This window comes from Hesperophylax consimilis, chromosome 7 (genome assembly GCF_061612785.1).
Source record: "Hesperophylax consimilis isolate HC1 chromosome 7, BYU_Hcon_1.0, whole genome shotgun sequence".
NCBI classification, from domain to species: Eukaryota; Metazoa; Arthropoda; class Insecta; order Trichoptera; family Limnephilidae; genus Hesperophylax; species Hesperophylax consimilis.
In genome coordinates this window covers 11,943,248-11,966,434 of record NC_142842.1, presented here as the reverse complement: position 1 = coordinate 11,966,434, position 23,187 = coordinate 11,943,248, and the positions used below count along the sequence as shown (strand labels likewise).

The following is a 23,187-nucleotide window of genomic DNA, read 5'->3' as shown; positions in this document are numbered from 1 at the left end:
GTTTCCGTTAACCTAATGACTTTGGACATTGCTCGACAAATTATAGTATGATTCAACTACGAAAATACATGCAATTAACGTGTTTACGAGGTGCTTATTGTTTGGGATATTTTCACCAAAAACAGGGGCTCGGACTGCCCACAAAATAGGACTATTATACTGTCAAGATTCTCTCTGCCTCGGTTGACACACAACAAGACAAAAATAAAATCAGCAACTTTTATTAAAAAAAAACACTCAATTACAGAGTATACGAGTCAGGAGCTATGTTTTATTTCAGAAACATTGCTTTAGAAACTCCCATACAGGAGAAAATACGTTCGTGCGAATAAGATATCTACAGGAATAGTTTTGAAGTTGTAAACACTATTCTTGATACTAGCACAGACCCGTGAAAATCACGGATAGTCTACATTCTCAACAATTAAATTCTAATTTTGAAAAAACTTTGAATGAACTTAAACTAGAAATGCCCAGAATCCCCGCATTTTCAGAAATAGGTCTAACAGACTGGACATCAGGAACTCTTGTAGGCTCCTGACCATTTGCTCCACTCACTGGCAAAGATCAAAGGATTCCGCCGGTCGTTCAACCGAGTCTGTTGATCCTGAGAACTTCAACCACGGTTCGTTATGAACATCGAAGTCCCCCAGAACAACAAACTCTGCCGAAGGATAGCGGGGCAAGAGATCATCAATAGTTTCGCTCAAATGTTTGAATAGCTCAGATGTGTCTGATTCGCTGAGGTTCGGAGAGCGGTATAGACGCTTAGAATCTTGACGTACTGGCAAGACTGACGCGCACCCACATTACGTCAAATCTAGAGTTTTCCAGATTCAACAGTCGCAGTTGACGTCAGCTCGGTTATAGAGACATACACCTCCTTTGGGTCTGAACTTGCCTACGAGGGTGAAGCCCGGGCAGTCCAGATAAGAGGCGCCAGAGGCTCGACTATCTGAGTTCCAGAAAGGAAAAGAAAAAGAAGAAAGAAAGTTGGGACTTTGCTATTGTTTGGTAGACCACCACCAAAATGGATATCATCAACTTCAGTATACAAACTACAAAATCTAAATTATTTATTATAACTCTCTACAGAGTTTAAGTTCAAAATTAGTTTAATTCACCACCTATTTTGGCCGACACCGAGTGTTGGCGTACAAGAGATAAGTCACCAAACTGAAAAAATAATTTTGATTGTCTAGTTTGTATACTGAAGTTGATGACGATCATTTTTAAGGATTTTTTGAGGGTCCTAACTTCTATATAAAGTAACTTATCAAAAAAAGCAAAACACACAGACAAGCTAGTGGTCGATATATATATTATGTTAAAAATATGTTTCACTAGTGTCAACATCAAGAAAGGAAATTGAGGACTACGTTTGTACGAACAAAACGCCGCCCAGTTTCCTCTCAAGTTTTATGTGAATTGGGAATTTATCTTGAATTTTGGAATATAACGATTTGACGGTTTAAATAGCGTAATAGTTATGCATTTGACTTTTGAGTCTGAAAGTCAAAATGCAAAAGAAAATATACACCAGAAAAACTGGCTGTAAAAATATAACAAATTACTCCCGTTCAGTCGAATAACTTGATCGATCCAGCTAAAAGTTGCCCGGGACCGGAACATAATTGCAAGCCATTGTAAATAAACTAATAGTCGGCGATAATTCGAAGGTATATCGGTTAATTTAAAAACATTTGTTTAACCTTCTAGAATAGCTAGAAACATAATGTAAACATCCTTTCTCATTTACGTATACCTATTTTCGTTCCACTAATTTTCGTTGAAAATTTTACAGACGTCAGAAGTAGAAAAAAAATTATCGGATTTTAAAACAAATAAAATTTGCAAGCACGAGAAATAGTTCGATCTGAATTTTTTTATATACATTTTGTAAATATTTTTATGAGCAAAACTTTGTAATGAAATTAAGTATTGTGTGGCCTACACACTTGCGCTATACTCCATAACGCGCGTGTAGCGTGGTTTGTCACGGGCATTAATCATTTATAGATAATAATAATTGATCATTGTTAGTTTTAATAAATATGCATGAATGTACCCGTACTTATACTGAAACTGCTTTGCATTTGGTTTTCAGAATGTGAACATATGGGTCTTTCACGTGATGAAAAAGACAAATTTGATAGTTTGGACACAGTAAGCGGATTGATGGAGAAATGAGTGTCAGGCATAGACAATCAAATTTGAATATCTATGGTGTCGGGCGAAAGTATGATGGTTAAGTGGATGAAAGAAAAGATCGATGAAGCTCCAGGAAGACAGCACGATCGAATGAATTAAGTCGAGAGCTAAAGGTAAAATTGAAGTGAGACGATGTATAAATGTAAATAAAGCTGGTATTCTGTATCAAGACACGTTTTTGGCGTCCTATCATCTCAACCTACCCCGAAATAGATAGATAGTTGTACATGTATTGTTGTTATTATTAGGTTAGCCGATAAATAAATACAAACAAATTAAAACGAAAGCTACTACTAGCGAATAATAACAATGAACAGGTCCGAAATAATGCATACGCTGCACATTATTGAAGTTAATTAATGCATTTATCGTCGGATAATAAAATGAGGACGCGATAAGGAAAAATTAGACCTAGGTCAGAATGCATGCTCTATGTTTATATATACAGAATGTCCAGGGGTAAACTTCAAGGGGTCATTCTGCATGATTTTAGAAATAGAAAAAATAAAAAACTATTTTGAAATTCCAAAGTTTTAAGATAGTTTTTAGGTAAAAGGATTAGATTTGAATGGGTAAATAAATATTCATCTATGGAAAAATATTTTAGTATAGGAAATAAAAAGTTGGAATTTCGAAAAAAGTTGTTATTTTTTTTACTTCTACCATCATGTAGAATCACCTTCCGAAATTAGTGCACTTTACCCCAGGACACCCTATATATATATATATATTTTTTTTTTAAATATAAAAGTTTAATGTAAATCAAATCAAATAATGGTTTTATTAAGTTCTGTAAAGTATTTTTATTTTTTATTATTGTGACAGCTGTTTCGGCGTTCAATGCCAATTTCAAACTGTGTTTAGACCACGTTGAGACGACTTATTCATGATTCTATTTCAATTTTGATGATGTCTAAAATGATTTATTACCGATTAAACCGATTTATTAAGAAGGTATTTGTGAAAAAACATTTTCTATTCTGCTGGGTATTTTGAAATCTGTTTTCCCATATTAAAAGGCAAAGTTTCCTTAAATATCAAATAATCCTAATATAACATACTTGCAGAACTTAATAATAACGAATAAAACACAAAAACAAAAAAATAATAACATCTATTTTTATAGGTTAGATAAATTATATTATAATTGAAAGTTTAACCTAAATAAACGTAGTCAACTGCGTAGCACGTACAACGTACATGGATCACACCTTAATTTCAAACCAAAAACATTAACAAAATTTACACCCACGAAGGCTTAAAATTACCCTACTTATATTAAATTGAAATCCTGAGGAAGGTTCGAGCTGAACCGAAACTAGTTGGCTAGAATATTTGTTTATATACTTAATAAAGTCGTGTCCAAACAAAATTGTTTAATCTTGAAAGGATTTCACCTTAAGGCGATGCCATAGTAATGCAAAATCATGTGTTTTTGGTTTGAAAATTTGGTCGCCTAGAAATGTTTCAGATGCTTTAATTAAATACTGCGAGTAGAATACACTTGGCCTTTGAAGTAATCGAGTATTTTTTAGATAAGTCTTTTTATTAGCCCAGAAAAAATAATGTATAAGGCCTATGAAAAATGCTTTAAAGTTCAAAATCTCCTGCTTACGAACCCATTTTCGGTTATGATTTTATTGTATAATGTGGAAAATTAAGTTGTTTATAAAATGATCGAAAAAAAAAATATTTATGCCTGAACATCCACAAAATAAAATAAAAGGCACTTTTTGTACACTTGTGGCACTCATGTTTTTTCTTGCATAAATCAAAACAGGTGGATGGTGTTAATCGGGAATTTAAAACTTATAGCCATCTACGTAAGGGTTGTTATTGATAGCGGCTCAATTTAAAATATTACACGACGTAGTGCATCGCCTTAATAATAATTTATTTTTTTTTGTAATTATTTTTTATTTTTAATAATATGTTTACATGGTACATAATTCATTTTACATCTTGGGTCTTTTTACTAATCTTCCATTGAAAGCATTTGCTTGTGTATGGAAGGGGAGTGTACATAAATGTTGTTGTTAGTTAGTACTTAAATAATTCATTGTACATAAATGTATGTTTGCTGTAGTATTTTTTTGATAGTAGTGAAGGATAATATATTAATATACTAAATTTAAAAAAAGAAAGGAAGTTATGGAAAACTAAGGATATTTGTGAGATTAATTAAGTGACAGTAGTTTTTTTTTTCAGAATATTTTTAAAGTGTCTCTTGACAGAGAGCAGTATTCGGGTTTTATCATTAATGCTTCTGATTTCTTCTGATAGACGATTGAAAAAAGTTCTTCCCTGGTAAGTATAATGATGTTGTGCAAAAGACGTATTTAGTTTTGGGCATAGAAAAACATGTCTAAGTCGCGTTCTGTTTTCATTTAAAAATTGATATTTATCTTTTTCTTTTATAATTGGATTAATGAGTTTTTAATATATAGGTCTTTAAATGTAGGTACTTGAAATTCTTCAAACAGGCGTTCTGTTGGGTAGTCAAAGGATTTTTTTAATATAATTTTAATAATTGTTCTTTGTATAATTTCAATTGGAAGAAGGTTACATTTATACGCGGATCCCCAACTAATAATAGCGTATTGTAAAGTGGATTGAACTAAGGCATAGTAAATTAAATATAGATTTTTTATCGATAGAATGTTTCTAATTCTTAAAAATATATATATTAATTTTCTAATTTTGTTTACTACTTGACATATTTGTTCCTTCCATTTCAGATTTTTATCAATAATTACTCCTAAATATTTAATTTTATTTGTTGTTTTTAGTACTGTACAGTTATATGTAAGATCAATTCTAAAGGGCTTAATAGGTTGAAAGCGGTTCGATGATAAATAACAATATATTGTAAGTGGAATCAAGTTGTCTATATTTCACTAACAATATATCTCTTTGTGTATAATAATAAAAAAGCTACATCTCTAATAATGAACAAATATTGTTTTTTTTATAAAATTTCGCAGCGACACTAAACTTGTTCCCATTCTCCGATATCTTACTTATTTATCTCCGATATTTTTTTATCTTCCATTTAGATAAGTACATATAAATGCTTTTAATATAAAAAAATAAACGTTTTTATTTTCAGACCTTTGACTATTTTTACGTCGATGATATTTTGCACACAACGACCCATCATAATTAGAATTACGACGTATTTAGGAAGGGATATTTATATTATATATATACATATATGTATTTACATTTCATTATAAAAAGCGACCAGCTCTACAGCCTACGGGTTCAGCTCTAATTAATAAAAATAAATGTGAAAAATTATGGGAAAACGTCTTTTCTTTTTCCAGGTTTACAAACTTCCAATTCTAATTTTTTTTATTAAAAAATACATGTTTGTACCTTTTTTAATGTTTTTTCATGAATTGAATAAAAAACTTTCGAAATAATAATATTAATTATACGTACGTACAATTTTTTTAAGCCTTTAAAAAATTAAATGTCGCAAAATGTTAGTGATAAAAACAATCATTTTATATTCAACTTAATTACACTTCAAACGTCAAACATGAGAAACCATGAACATAAGAACTTGCACTAAAAAAATGTGATGCAAGATAATTTCATTGTTTTATTTATTTTTATTTTTTATTATCAATATAAAGTTTTTTTTACAGGTGTTTTTCGATGTCTGTCTCACTAGGATATACCTGTGTCGAGACGATGATGCTTAAAAACATGTAATAAAATCGTGCATAATGTTGTAATAAATATATATTAGCATGTACCCACAATTCGGCGTTATATAAAAACATATTTAAGTACACTATGATATAACATAACACATTCCATAATAACACATGTTAACATGAAATGAATCTTATCAAGTAATCCCATTAACATAAATTATCATTAACGAGTGTCAAGAGAAAATTGAATGCGTAAAATTAATACATATTATGACAAATTAATTAGCTCATTAACACTATCTTTGTGTGTTTACTGTTTATAATTGGCTTCGCCTAAAATAGAAAGACTAGAAATCAAAACGTGTATGTAGTATCTACGTCAAATTAATATTACTAAAGTAGGAAGTTATAAAATAGTAGGTCACGAAACTAAATGTAAACAAAACACAACATGTAAACTGTAAACAAACAGTCACCGCTTTCGAAGTCAATACGTTTTTTGCGCCAATGAACTGTGGCTCCAATGAAATGGCTCCAACATGTTTACTATTTTTAGTTTGAAAATAGAATGACTGATACAAAAAATTTCGCTGGGTTATCTGTTTTTTATTGCGTATTTACTATAGCTTAGATTTGCAAGGTCAATTTAAAACCACATCGCAGTGAATCAACAATAGGACGGAGAGCCAGATATGTAAATAGGTACCTGTACCTAGTACCTACTGCAACACTAATTTCATTTTAGTAGTTAACTTCGATAATACTAAAGATTGTAAAACTTCAATAGTTGAATAATTACAAATATACATATTGCTGCTTGCTTATAAAAAGTGTAAAAGCAACACAGATTTTTTTCTCCTATGTAAAGTTAGGCGCATAAGGTTGAGAACACAAAGCATACGAACGTATTTTCCTTTTTCATATAACGGTTTTCGTTTTCAAGGTAGTCGCATACACGTCCAGATGTCGGTCAATATACCGAAGGCCAAAATACCGAAAGGGGGGAATTAAAATGGTCGGGCGCTAATTTATAATTGAATAAGTCTCATATTCTGTAGTGACGATGGTGAAAAATAGGGTGCGCGAATAACAATTTAAAAATAAATAATTTAAATCTGAGTGCTTTCGAATTTTATATAACTGATATATAAAACTGACGAAGAGTTAGGTCATATAAATAAGTAATGTTTTCTTTATTGGATGGGAATGCTTCCATCACAGAGAGTAAAAGAGCTTGATAATACAGGGTGCAGGGCTTGAAAATAAATTGAGGTTAGGAGCACTTACTGTACACGTCACTATTACATAAAACTAGCTATACCCCAACACGCGTTGCTGTATCTCAGTCTGTCTGCACAGATAGAGAAAAAAATAGCGCATATTGCTTTTATGCTTTGCATGTTTTTACCTGTAGCAGGTGAAATATATGTAATATAGGTATATAAAAACACATGGGTATTCGAATGCAACGTTGTGTATAAATTTCTAAGCAATCAGTAAAGAACTTTCAGACATTTAAGATTTTGAACAAACGAACATTTACATTTTTGTTTATATAGATCAGAGGTTCCCAAAGTGGTCTATATGGACCCCCAGGGGTCGATATCGGCTTGCTGGGGGTCTATGACAGCGAGAAAAAAAATTGGGGGTCCACGAGATTCAAATGGGGGTACATACGAGCGGACCCCTATTTACCTCAACTCAACATTTAGTAGTTCCGTAAATGACACAATACACCTAATACAAATAACACAGTTTACGTAATACTAATAATAGACTGAGAAATTATTTATTTGATATTTGTATTTTTACATCTCATAAAGTTGTTTATTGAGGTCCATAAATAGAGTCTACGTTCCTTTTCTCGTCAGAATTAATATATTGAACCAAAACATTGCATTTTTTTTTTTTTTTTTTTTTTTTTTTTTTTTTTTTTTTTTTTTTTTTTTTTTTTTTTTTATTTATTGTTTTTGTGTTTAATTCGTAGAACTCCATTTAATTTTTTTTATAAATTTAATTTAGATTAAATTTGATAATATTATTATTAAGTTCTGCAAGTGTTTTAGTTTTTTATTATTGTGACAGCTGTTTCGGCTTACAAGGCCATTTTCAAACTGTTTGAAACAGTTGCACAGTTTTGCACAGTTTGAAAATGGCCTTGTAAGCCGAAACAGCTGTCACAATAATAAAAAACTAAAACACTTGCAGAACTTAATAATAATATTATCAAATTTAATCTAAATTAAATTTATAACAAAACATTGCACATTGGAAGCCGCGAATTTTCCTAGTTCCCCAACTTTTTTGAAGAATGTCCAGGGTAATAATGACGTTCAACATTTAAATGTACTTCACACAGACTTCAAAACTAAGTTTGAGGACATTTTGATAATGGAAATGCAACGTTGAAGAATCGGATATCATATGACAAGAAGAACTGCCGGAATAAGCGATAACAAAGAACTTAAGGGGCAGTTCTGTAGGGCCAGCTACAGAAAGAAATTCCCGTTGCTTATCCTGCTTCATTTTCATTTGGAGTAGTACCTCACAAGGGCGCCCCTGTCTGCACAATGTAAAGACAGAGGAACTATACCGCCACCCGGTTGTTGGACAGACAAGGGAAGGGAATCTCTTTACGAAAAAAATAAATGATTATCACACGGGACGTTAATAGTTTTAGGAAAATTCAATATTCGGCAGGCAGGGGGTCTACGGAAAAAAATATATTTGGCAAGTGGTCTACGGGGCAAAAAAGTTTGGGAACCTCTGATATAGATAAATAAAATTATCATAAAATAGTTAATTATTAAATTTATGTATACAGCATTTTTAACTTGACTAACATACAAAAAACTTTTATAATTCAACATAAAATAATCAAGGAGTAACTAAGATGTATAAATAACAAAAAAATAAATTAAAATCAATATTTGTATCAAAGCGAAAATCAATTTAAGGGATAGCTATTTAAAAAAATTCTTATTTATAATATTTAATTAACTATTGATACTTTATCTAGTTTCTAAAATTTCAAGGTTATACAAGATTTATTTAAAATATCGTTCTTATCCTTGCTATTTAAAAAACAATTTTTTTAAATTATTTTTCTGGTATTTTTTTTAAATAACCATCTAGTAAATTTATTTTTGCTGTGATAGGTACCTAGTTTGATAAAATTTTAAATTTTATTTTTGTTATTTATAAGAGTGTTTCATTCATACATAACTAATACGTTATTTTATTAAAAAAAAATGCTGTATACATAAATGTAATAATAAACAATTTAACGATAATTTAATTTATTTATGTAATTTAAAAATTATGTTTTATAATAATAACTAATTAATCACCTCTAATTATAATATTTTTCTACATGTACTTATTTTTCTATTTTCAAATTTAAAGTGTAAATTTTCACTATCCTGAGGAAGAACCCATTGCCTTTTATACATGTAGATTATTATTAATTAAAAGTGGTTAAAAAGTATTTCATTTTCACATAAATTCAATATTATCTACTTGTTGAATGTTTTACTGAACTCACGGCTTATTTTTTATGCCTAAAGTTGGGAAAGAAAAAAAAGGTAATAGAATTCACCCACAATGGGGTATTTTCATAAACTATGAATAGTTATGAACTATTCAAATATGTGTTAAGCTTATTTTTCTGATTAATATCATTGTACTAAAAATACCTAATTTTAATATTTTCATAATTATTGATTTTAAAAACCGCACATTGAGAAATGGTTTCAACTTGCTACAAAGTCATTATGACGCAGAAACCTCAAACTTTCTGGTAACACTGCTGTCACCAACGTCGCACAGTGGGCTGAAAATCGCCTTTCATAGACATAGAGACTTGAATTTTCAAGGGTATTTTTTTGGCTAGAAATGGATTCTGCTGATCATTACTATGCTATAAAATGTCGTACGAAGCAATTGCGTGTACAAATGAAGGAGTCATCATTTTTTTAAGAAAAATTTGTATGGAACTGACATTAAAAATGAGGCTATCTCTGGAATCATAAGGTTGACCATTATATCCTTACACACAAATATACTACTATTTATTTGTATTTTTTTGACATACTTCGTATTGTGGCGAAACTTGTGATTTTTTTTTTAAATCCTCAAAGTTAAAAAAAAACTTTTTTATGTTGAAGATTCATTTTAATGCTTAAATGCTTTACATATGAGTATGCTTTGTCTAGTTTACAATATTTTATTTAGACTGCAAGCCTAAAAGCATTTAAGCATTAAAATGAATCATCAACATTAAAAAGAGTTTTTTTCAACTTTGAGGATTTAAAAAAAAAAAATCGCAACTTGCGCCACAATATGAAGTATGTCAAAAAAATACAAATAAATAGTAGTATTATCTGTATGTAAAGATAGAATGGCCAACCTTATGATTCCAGAGATAGCCTCATTTTTAATGTCAGCGCCATACAAATTTTTCTTAAAAAAATTATAACTCCTTCATTTGTACACGCAATTGCTTCGTACGACATTTTATAGCATAGTAATGATCAGCAGAATCCATTTCTAGCCAAAAAAAATACCCTTGAAAATTCAAGTCTCTATGTCTATGAAAGGCGATTTTCAGCCCACTGTGCGTCGCCCGACGTGACGCCAACCCCGCCGAATTTACGAATACAAACGTACATGTCGTTTTGGCCGCAAATCGAAAATGGCACATTTTAAATCGTTATAGAAAATTAATTCGTTAACAAAAGAGAAAATAAAAATACATTCGTAAAAAAACTCTATTGTAGCAAAAAAAAAATTGGGTTAATAGGAGAATTCATTTTCGAACAGCAAATACTTTTCAGCTCAAATGTGCCTAAAAGCTTTTAGTTCATAGAAAGGTACAAATATATACCATAATATTAAAGGCGGGCTTATTGCCAGGTGGCAATTTCATCCAACCAATATAATAATATTACACATGAAGTCAAAAAATAGAGTTACACAAGGAACATTAGTCGGGAAAGTCTATTATGTATTAATTCATTGCTGGCATGGCGTCTACAAGTCGGGGACAAGAAATATAATATGTATTTTGTTTTCGAACATATTATTTTGTATTCGTGTAGGTAATTAAGAACTAACCGTATCGGCTTGTTATGATTACATTGCACATTATTTATATGTACTTATTCTCGATAAGTGATAAATTGTGACAAATATAACGGGGCGATAAAAAAAGAAATGAATTCGAGGGCGGCTCAATATCGAGTTGTCTGGTAGGTGAATAAATCAGACTTGGGCAGTCCATTGCTAAACATTTTAGCAATTGAGGAGCGTTTTCACAAAGAGAAATATATACCCCCAAACGGTTTTTTTATTCTTATTCTCTTTAGTGTCTTCTAAATGGCTAAAACAGATTTTTACCAGCTTTCCGTGTAATAGACATATTAAACTTAACACTCTAACTACCCTAGCACACCAATTAGCGGCCGTTTAAATGCAGTTGCATTTTAGTCCAGTGTTGGTTTATTTTTTGAATTACTTAATTTCTTTCATATCATGACGAGTTGCGTATTATGCATCCCAAATAACGACGCTAGAATAAACAATTTTTAATGAATTTATTAGTATTGTAATCTATTAAAAAAGTATCTGTTGATTTTAAGCACACCGATGAGCGGATGTTTAAATTAGCGATATAAATCGATAAATCGAAATACCCACTTCAAAATAATTTTGTTGCATTAGTATGAAAACAATGAATAAAATAATTCAGTGGAAAAGGGTCGATGAATCCCCCCCCCCCCCCCACCGTGGGGAATTTTTTCGTCATGCCATAAACATTGTAAATTTTCGGTTGTCGGTGCATACGTGATGTGAAATATTCCTATGTATTCCTGCGAAATGCGTAAAATTATTCAGTTAAATGAACTATTAATTTTGAAATTGGAACTGATAAGTATTAAATCATAATAAATGAGGCAAGCTTATACTTTGGGGTTGGCGGTGAGACATGTAAATGAAAGAGGTTTTTTATATCGCACTGTTTATTGAGTGAATTTGATGCGATGGACTAGATGGCCGATGCTTAACGCAATTGGTGGTCATTATCGGTGGTGAATTTCCCAGGCCGATGGTGAACACTGCATTAGCGGAGATGGGTGGTGGTGGAGTGAAGTGCGTTTACTAAATAATTCACGTAGGTACAAAATGTAATCCGCGCTGCTCTAGAGAGATCTATTGGCGATGCCATACGTAGTAATGCAAAATCATGTGTTTTTGGTTTGAACATTTGGTCGCCTGGAAATGTTTCAGATGCTTTTATTAAATACTGCAAATAGAATACATCTTGACCTTTGAAATGATCGAGTCTTTTATAAGCCCAGAAAAAAATAATGTAAAGGCCTGTGAAAACTGCTTTTAAGTTCAAAATCTCCTATTTACGAACCCATTTTCGGTTATGATTTTATTGTATAATGTGGCAAATTAAGTTATTTATAAAATGATCGAAAAAAAATAATGCCTGAACATCCACAAAATAAAATAAAAGGCACTTTTTGGCCATGTTTTTTTCGTACATAAATCAAAACAGGCGGATGGTGTTAAGCGGGAATTTAAACCTTATCACCATTTACGTAAGGGTTGTTATTTAAAATATTACACGACGTAGTGCATCGCCTTAACTTGGGAATACGCCACAGTGCCAAAATTCTTTGATAAATATTTCTTATTTGAAATGAGTATTTGTTTTGTTTAACCCCCACTGTGCGGCTGGCTGCATTTGAAGTCCAGTGAAATGGTGACTACCTTGAGGTGCACTGCAGTGTGCAGTGTGTAGAGCTAGGTTTTAGACGCTTTGAACGCATTTCGTTAGTGTCCATGAAAATTCCAAAGTAAAGAAGGTAATTTTGTAGAAGTATGTTTATTATTTCAAATTTAATTTTAAATATTAAATTTGGGTTTGAGATATGTACAAAATTTTACCCGTCTCATGGGGGTTAAATGTTAAACCGATGTATTTTTATAAGGTCATTGAATAGATACGGTAATTTTTACTAACATTCGAAAGGCAAATGTCTTCTTTTGAAAGGCAATGATTCTGACGCATTATTTATTAATAAATACTTTCAGGTTGACAAATCCTACAATTATTAAATCCAGAGATTTTTTACAGGTCTGCGCTAGTAAATATTCTAAAAATACTTTTATTATTCGCATGTTTCAATTTATTTGGTTAATATATTCAAATGTAATAATATTACTTATTCTCAAGGTCAAGGACAGAAATATTTTTAATCAAAACCATATTCGACTCAAATATAAAATGCACTAAAATATTTTTCAAATAATTGTACAAGTGTTTTTTTCAAACGAATGTATGGACATAGGATCAAAGTAGAGCTAGGTACCGTCTACCTACGTACCTAAAGTAAATTCACTGATAAATAATTTTGTTTGAGTACCTAAAGATATTGTTTTTGTAATAAAAAAACATATTAAATGAAAAAACACACTTTGTAATACACCACTTTTTTATTGAATTAATAAATGACAGCCAACCAGGTTCCGATAACCTCAAGCTTCATCAGGGCTATTATATTAACTGGTTTGGTTGGCTGTCAGTTATTAATTCAATAAAAAAAACTGGTGTATTACAGAGTGTGTTTTTTCATTTAATATATAATGTGACACCCTAAAGTATTTTCTTGCTTCGTAAAAAAATACATTTACAATGTATTCGGTGACTGGAAACTAGCGGTACAAGCGGGTAACTGGTGAATCTCTATCACATAGAGAATCTTGACTTTTGACGGCCGGCATAGTCCAGTGGTAACGCATTGGACTGCCATTCCGAAGGTCGCGGGTTCGAACCCGGCGTGCGCAAATAAATTTTATTTGATTAATTTGTGTTATTTTCACAATTAATTAATTAAAATAATATATAGTATATTTGCGGCACGTTCCAGAGTGGAAGATACTACCAGTATCGCCCTGGTGTAAGACCACCATTCAGAATTGAAACGTTGCTCCAAATGGCTTTAGCCGTGTTTAGTGACTAGATCTGAATAGCCAGGTACTTCCCCACCTTCCTCTTTCCCTTCCCCACTTACCTTCAGCCTCACAACATCCCCCAATTGGGGATGCCATAGTCTCACTGGCTCCAGACGGGAGCAGTTGGGACTCTTGTGAGGTATTCACTGTAAAAAAAAAAAAATAAAAAAAAAAAAAAAAAAATAAAATAAAAAAAATTTGGGATTGGCGTAGGTACCATTATATAAGCTTATAAGAAATGGTTTATCAAAGTTTCCCCACTTTGAGAGGTGACGTTCTTCACCATGTTTTTTTATTATTTTTTTGACTCCACAAACACATACGCCTATAATTTTATTAAAATACATTTCGATAGGTTGTTTAAATATAACATAAAATTTTCCAAAACAAATGATTTTTTTTAAGGCGATGCCATAAAATTTGGTCGCCTAGAAATGTTTCAGATGCTTTAATTAAATACTGCGAGTAGAATACATCTTGGCCTTTGAAATAATCGAGTATTTTTTGGATAAGTCTTTTTATAAACCCAGAAAAAAATAATGTAAAGGCCAAATATGATTTAAGATTTTCACGGCCAAAAGTATTTTTGTTATTTGTTTTTGGGGTATTATGCCGTGTTGCGCTAACTCCTTCTTTAGCCAACGTTTCGGACAGCATTGCAGTGTCCATCATCAGGGCAGATGTCTTATTTTGAGATAAAAAGATGAATTAAAATAAGACATCTGCCCTGATGATGGACGGGACGGGACGGGAGACGGGAGCAGTTGGGACTCTTGTGAGGTATTCACTATAAAAATAAAAATTTTAAAAAATAAATAAAAATAAATAAAATTTAAAAAAATTACGTTAATTTTTTGCAATTTTTTCGGCAAACTAAAAGGTCAAACAAATAATTCCAACTTCGGAATCGATTTACTAGAAAACAAAAGCTCAAATCAAAAAGTTACGCAACAAAAGCGAAGTCAAATGAGATGTAATGACTCACCAATTTCCCGTTTGTACACTAGTTTCCGAACACCATGTTTAATAAATAATACGTCTTAATCTCGTGTTTATCAATATTGGTTAATGGTCGGTGATAAATAATACCTGAAATTGTTTATTGCATCTAATAAATAATAGGTGTATTACGAAGCAACTTTATACCGAGGAATGCAAATGCGAACAAAAAAACACAAGTCCAGATAACACATATTTGATCATGCGTTTCCAAGCTTTTGGCTTCTTAGGGCAAACCAAATAAAGAATAAATTTCCGTTCATACAAAATATAATAACAATATCGCAGATAATAATTTTCTGTTAGAAAGGATCTAGAAGTTCGTACAATAGTTATGCAGGGAGTAAATAACTCCTGACTCATCCAAATCATTAATTTGGAAACACATTACTTTAAGGACCTTTAGTAAAATTTATTTAATGCAATTAGTGGGAAAACTTTAAAGGGTAATTACTAATCAATAAACACTAATAATTTCCGACAATTTACTCGGAAATCAATAAGGGCATAGGAAATAAAAATAAAAGCAATTGGTTTTTTTTACATCAGCTCCACACAAGAGGTCCTGAGGAAAATATTCGAACTCAGGGCCTATTTCATCTTTGAGGATGCTGTGTAGAAGGTCTTTTTAAGGCGATGCACTACGTCGTGTAATATTTTAAATTGAGCCGCTATCAATAACAACCCTTACGTAGATGGCGATAAGGTTTAAATTCCCGCTTAACACCATCCGCCTGTTTTATTTATGCAAGAAAAAAACATGGCCAAAAAGTGCAGTGGCGTAGCTAGGTAACCAAGGGCCCTGGGGCAAATTAAAAAATGGGGCCCCACTGCTATGTAAACTGATTAGGTTTTATCAAATAAAAATATGAAATATACAAACACTTTAAAAATGCTAAGCTACTTAGCTCTTTTTTGTGTCCAGCTGAAATAAACATTATTATTATTATTATTATGTGCACGCAGACTGCAGGGCAGGTAATAAAAATATTAAACAGTAACAACATAAATGACAATTAATACTAGGTGTAGGTTTGGCTAATAAAACGAAATAGAGAAGATTCAAGGGTTTATTATATGAAGGTCGGGCCTACCAACTGACTAAATAACAATTATCTTTACAATTTTTTCCTAGCTTTAGTTTTCGCAAAATTATCAATGACTTCGTTTATAAAATGATTTTTTCAATTCATTTTCAAGTTCCTTGTTGATAGTATTAGTATCGATTTTTTTCCAAAATTTATACACAGCACATGCTTCCGAATGGCCACTCGAACAACTGTGTTGTTTAATTCTTTCTGATAAATGCTTCCAATCTCGAATTCCCGTACACCAAACATATTCCTTTGTGAAGCAAATAACCAGCAGGGTTGACAATAGGCAGCGTCTAGTATTTTGGAATAACACAACCAAAAACGATTAACTGGCCCATATTTAGAACACGAAAAGTAGTATGATTTTGAAAAACACCTATTTTTCTGGTTGATGTCTGTTGGAAAAGGTCCTGAAGGCTGTAAAGGCCCCATATCAAGAATTTGACGTTTTTCGTTGTCACTTAATATTTTGTTCGTGAAGTTTCCCAAGTCATAAAAAGATTTGTCGTACACATTTTCGAAAAATGTAGAGGTCTGTGGTTCCTCCAAACCCTCCGCTCTTATGTGTGTCATGCAAACATCATCCACGTTCACATGATCGGCGGCGGAGGTATCTCCAACTGCAATAATTGTCGAATCTTCTTCAGTAGGCTTCTCTCAACCAACACTGCAGTTACCACATTATTTGAGTCACTATCAATAGAAATATTTTGGCCAGATGTACTTGCAGAAGGCTGACTAAAAAACTTGTCAATTTTGGGCAATTTTTGTTTACTATCTTCTCTTTCTTGGCGTTGTTTGCGTTTAAATGCACCACTGGGTTTCTTCTTTTTAAAATTACAACGCTGCCAACCTACAGAAAGAATTTAGGGGAATTCCCTAGGCATAACTTTTGAATTTCTCTCAACTGAGTTGTCATGATTAAAGTGGGGTTGCAAGTTGCAACCTGTCAAATTTATTTTGAAAATGGGAGAAATTTCCAAAAGTTCAGTTCGATCGAGATTTCTGGTAAGGATTCGAGGGCCCCCTGAGCTTGAGGGCCCCGGGGCACTGCCCCGCGTAGCCCCTAGGTAGCTACGCCGCTGAAAAAGTGCCTTTTATTTTATTTTGTGGATGTTCAGGCATAAATATTTAATTTTTTTTCGATCATTTTATAAATAACTTAATTTGCCACATTATACAATAAAATCATAACCGAAAATGGGTTCGTAAATAGGAGATTTTGAACTTTAAAGCAGTTTTCATAGGCCTTGTAGATTTTTTTTCTGGGCTTGTAAAAAGACTTATCTAAAAAATACTCGATTATTTCAAAGGCCAAGATGTATTCTACTCGCAGTATTTAATTAAAGCATCTGAAACATTTCTAGGCGACCAAATATTCAAACCAAAAACACATGATTTTGCATGACTACGCATGGCATCGCCTTAATGAAAGGAAGAAGAGAAAGTTCTGGGAGGGAAAAGGGTACGGAGGGTGGATAGGATCTGGGGGTCAATGTGTCCAGGAGTGACGGACGTATGAATCCATGCTTCCTACTACAGTGCGAAGCGATGGGTCGAGAGAGTTCGACTGGACAGTCTCAATCTCCCGATCCGACCCGCCACCCAGTATGTGGGCAAACGCATCCGTCGCCAAGACATTGGGGTGGGGACCAAGAACCACTTGGGGTGACCTATGGTTGATTGGTTATCCTATAAATGGTTCCCGGGGCGGCAGTACACATAACCGTCTCCTAATGTAGTACCTGTATAGAAATAATATTAACATATTGTCTGTAAGTGGCCTAACCACAGTTTGTTGTCAGAAGGCAAAATAGCTGTCACGCGTAGTAATAATATTATTGTATACAAAAATGAAATTTAAAAAAAAAACTTTAAATCAACATGCTAACATACAAACCAGCGGGATGTTTAGCCTCGCTTTCGTGAAAACTACATAAATATCTTCTGGTATGATTGAAGTGAATGCAATTCTCGGTGCTTTAGTTTACTCTAATTTTACTCTTGGTATTTAATCCTTGAAAATTGTTGCTCTTAACAGTTAGTTAAATTGCTATAAATATCACACTAATGTTAACAGTTTACGTTTAAACGTAGGTAGGCGACTCATTACTCGATACGCATCACGGCTTGGCATATTTCAGCATATCTCTCGTCATACACTACCAATGCCAATGTATGGCGAGCGATAAGCTGAAATAGACCAAGCCACGAAAATATAGCTGTATGTCTGTCACAGGCTTTACGATCGCGTGGGCCTCATGAATAGCTGCCCAGGGCCGCGGATTGGGCACGCCTGAATTTGACTGTCTGCAACGCGATCGTAAAACACTTGTACATGGCAAATAATATTATTATATTTGTATATTTTTAAAGAATGCTCGCTCGACCGTCAAATTTTACGAACAGATACATACGTAACAACCTTACGGGTAATAAAGAATAAAATGAAGAAAAAACTTCACATAGAGAAACTATCTGTAACATATTTGTCACTTGGAGGGATATCTACCTCGCAACATCCGTTCCAGGGTTCAATATATTTTATATTATATTTCAGAGGTCACCAAATAATCTATTTTCCAGGACCGCGCTCTTAACTCCCGAGTGATTTTCAATTTTCCAGGAAATAAGTCAGAGTAAATACAATTTTCCAGGTAATAAACCGCATGAGGCCATTGTTTCGATTCATTCTCCACAAATAACAACAAAAAACTCTGGTAGAAAAATGTATAATAGGACGGGAGTGGAAGATTGATGTAGCGGATAGATTTGAGGTGTAAGTAAAGAAGTCTGTTAGAGGGATTGAAGGTCCAACCTTTTCCCAAGGGCAGATAAGATCCTTGATTCTGCAAATGCTGCTTAGGGAAAATTCAAATATATTGTAGTAAATGGGTTTTAATAACAAGGTCACACAGAACTCGTGGATCGGGGTGAATAGGCAGATAAGTCAAAAAGGTAATTTTTAAAGACGTTTTTCATTCAATGCTTTCTTACATAACAATCGATACAAGGAAAACTAAAAATATATAAATATTGTTTTAATACAAAAAACACACCTCCCCGTGCACAGAAAACATCGACTGTTCTCACCTTCCTTGGCTAAATATGGGTGTTTTTGAAAAATCACATTGAAGGATTTTAAAATATTTCCTCTTTTTTTTGATTTAACTGTTTTCACACAAGGACCCTCGAATTTAAATATGGGGAACTGGTATATTTTTTGGGTTATTCTAAGTATCGGTCTGTTATAAAAGACCATCTTTCAGAATTGAAATTTTGCTTGAAATCTCTATAGCTATGTTTAGTAACCAGTCAGCCTTTTACCAATCATGTGTGCCTTCTATACGTTCTTCAGTATCACAGGATTTGCAAAATTAGGGATCACATAAGCCGAATGGAAAATATTGCGTGGATTCCGGTATGTCGGAAATTTTAGTAACAGAAAGTGGCAGTGGTAAGGAAGAAATCATAAACCAGAATCATAATAGACGGTGCTAAATGAAATATATTAGGAAAAACACTTTTAGCAAGTTGCTTCAAAATATTAACGTAGTTTGTTTGCGCATGTGCATACAGTATAAGAACATGAATAAATAGTTTTCAAGAAAGGCACACAAATGCAATATTGTATTCGTATGCCTTTTTTGAACACTATATATTCATGTTCTTATACTGTATAAAAACTCAATTCTTTCAGGAAAGGCATACAAAAACAATATTGGATTGAATCACCGATACAATATTGTATTTATATGCCTTTCTTGAAAACTATTTATTCATGTTCTTATATTGTATAAAAACTCAACTCTTTCAGGAAAGGCATACGAATAAAATATTGTATTTCTATGCCGTTCCTCGAAGAATTGAGTTTTTATACGGACAAAACTATTTATTCATTTTCATATACGATATGAACAGGCCTACAGGCGTAAACAAAAAAATCTTTTTAATATTATTACACATTATGCTATACGCATAATGGCTTGGATTATACACTACCTATGGGAATCTATGGCAAGCGATGTGCTGATATAGGCCAAGCCACGAGAATATTGCGTGGTCTGTCACAGACATAACTAGCAAAAGTGTTTTTCTGAAAATTAAATTAGCGCCATCCATGAATGAGCAGTTTATGAATAATTTTAAGTTTACCCAACAGATAGCATTAATTTGGTGAGATCCCTCTCATGGGGGGTTGTTTGTGATAAAGGTCGTCGCCGGAAAACGTCAAATAAAACGTCTTTTGAAACCAAAACCTTAAATGAATTTGAAAAAAAAAATCATCCATTCTTTACTTTTAGTGGATATTTTTCGTTTCAAGCTTTTTAAATATATATTATACTATTCCATTTCCTAGTGAAGATAACAGAGGACAAACCTATGCCTTGGTCGCTTCCCACTGTAACATCTAATTGTTCTATAAACAGCGTTATTTACATTGTTATGCTAAACGAATATAACATGTTCGAGGCTGCAGAGTACCTAGTTGCACCTTGTATCAATAAATATTGACCCATCAATATCACGGAAAAACCTTTATTAAATTACTGAATTATAGCACCGTTGAGATGACCAGTACAGGATCGGACCAAGGTGCCAAGTAGCCAAGACACTGGTAATACCTAACACATAACGCCAGGCGCGTTTGACTCAGGGCCGGCCCTGGACCAAGATATTATGCTAATTGAATTCATATTTGCAGTTTCAATTTCAACACAAGCGATGTCCAGTTTCCGTCGGTAAATCCTCTCTAGAAGTCGAACATAAGTATGTATGTTATAGCTCTATAAACATGAGTGCTTTTCAAAGATGTCACAAGTTCACAAGAGTAAACACAGGCAACTAAACCATTTAGATATTTGTATGCAAATAAAACAGTGCCTTCCCATGGTATAACTTAATACGATTCTCACGTTAACGACATAAAGTGCTGCAATCAGAATTAAAATCTATTTATTCAAGAAACTACTTTTTAATATTTTATTGCACAGTACTTTGGTGGACTTAACGCCTCTCCATACTGGCTATCAAATTCTAGTCAAAAGTATTGAGAAATCTATCGTTCAATCGATTTAAGCATCAAATCAATTACAGCAAATAAATTTCAATTTCAACTCTGTTTCCTTATCATAAATACATTGTTCTATCGTTTTCCAAGTTGTAATTCATATTCGCTTAATATCTACCTTATAATGAACATCTCAATATTTATCAAATTCTGTCGGCTAAACTGTTATTTAACCCTCCCACTCCAGAGAGGGGTAATACACGTACCTCCAAACGAGAGCTTTTGCGATGTCTAATTTATTTTTTACATCACATGGGTAATCGATCTGCATTAAATTTCCCGTCACAATTTTTAAAGATTTGGGAGGCGGGTTTGGGTACCGTAATATAACCAACACCTCTGCCATAGGTCAATCTAAGTGTTTCGCTACGTTTGCTGATTTACGTGTAAGATCGGGAGAGGCTGTTTTGGGGAGACCATTTGACCTCTCCAACTGGTTTCTCGACCAATGATGGAGAGGGATATATTTTTAACACACTAGATTCCCTCCCACCCCTCATACCTTTTTACTTCGCAGATCTTCATCTCCTTAAAAATACCGTACACGCAACATCCCTAAAGATGACAAAAGCCCAGAGGGAAAATATTTTCCTCAGGGTGTGGGGTTAATATAAAAAAATATATTTAAATAATACTTAACTATCAAGTTCCAGCGAAATTACTCCCCGCTTCTGATTTGAAATTAAATAAATGTTTTTAATTTAACCTTAAAAGTGGAATTAGAGAGGGAAACCCAAATATCAGAAAGTAGTAAGTTCCAAAGGTAATAATTAAAATAAATTGATGACGAAAAATCGAATGCCTGGTCATAATTTTCAAAGATACAGTCTGAAGGATTACCTAACTCAATCATCAATCATCATCAATATCATCATCATATTAATCATCGTAGAAAGTCCAATGTGATCGAACTGGTGGGTAAATCTTAAAAGTGTAGGTACCTACCTATTCTATGACGATGTCAGCTCGATTTCAGCAACTCGAGAAAGATATATCGGCTAAATATTATCATATTTCTTGTATGATTCATCGATAATATTATTCCAATTAGTTGGTAGGTAGATTCTAACAATATACCTAGAAGACATTTCTCGCAAATATTCTAAGAAATATTAATGAGAATATTCTAATCGAATCTCGCCGAAGAATTAATTCTATTTATTAATGTGTTTGTCGTCTATTGCCGATAAAGACATTTTATGAAGTAATTATAGTAGATAAATTGTACAAACGCTCATCTTTTTGAGAAACACATGATAAAATAATTATAGATAATGATACAGGTAACCAGAGAAAGAGAAAAACATTAATCTCAATATTGCGAGAATTTCTTTAAATTGGAAAATATGACGCAGATATCCAATTGGATACATACAGACAAAAAACACGATTTCCATTTATACTACGTACCTAAATGATGCATACTTGAACCACCAAAATAGACAGTGTGTATAAGTACCTAAAGTAGACAATGTAAGTACCCAAAGTAGACAATGTAAGGACCTAAAGTGGACAATGTAAGTACCTAAAGTAGACAATATAAGTATGTAAAATAAGGATTACAGATAAGGACATTGATGTAAATGCGAGTGCATGAAGATCTATTAATAGAATCTCTAAAAAAGTTGAATAATAATAGGAAGCAAGACTAGCAGTTCATGTTGGAGTTATGATAGCAATAATGAAGAATGTCAGGGGGCACGAAACTAGCAGAGGAAGGAACAAAATAGACTTAGAAGAAAATGCCATCCATAAGGCGTACAAATCAGTTGGGGAGCAGCATACAAAACCAATCTGATCTTCATAGAGTTGTTGAAAAACTCTCAAAAAAATTATATCATATTTCGAAATCTTTGTGTAACGGCCGGGGAATGCTCATGACTTCAGATAGTATTATATATTTGCATGCCCTAAAATAAACACTTTATACTCACTAAGATTTATTTTATAAATTATTAGCGGAAGAAATTAGAAGCGTATGATAAAATCCTAAAATTGAACTCTTGTCAAGAAAAACACAGAATTTGTTTCCACAATTTCCATTTGGTCATATTATTATTAATATTATAATTGTTTATACAAATAATCACACAACATTATTTGTCGTGCATAACAATTTTTT

At 32.7% G+C, this 23,187-nt stretch overlaps 1 protein-coding gene across 4 annotated transcripts in view; it reads right to left on the bottom strand.

Moving 5' to 3' along the window:
- The window catches only part of Prp16 (ATP-dependent RNA helicase l(1)G0007), a 204,964-nt gene that overhangs the window by 121,972 nt on the left and 59,805 nt on the right, over window positions 1–23,187 (bottom strand). The window contains exon 1 of one of the 4 annotated variants that reach the window (XM_089633214.1): window positions 14,991–15,035. The exons of 2 other annotated variants lie outside the window; for them this stretch is intronic. The gene's annotated coding sequence lies outside the window, so the exon portion shown is untranslated. One more of the 4 variants, XM_089633212.1, reaches the window with a different exon arrangement.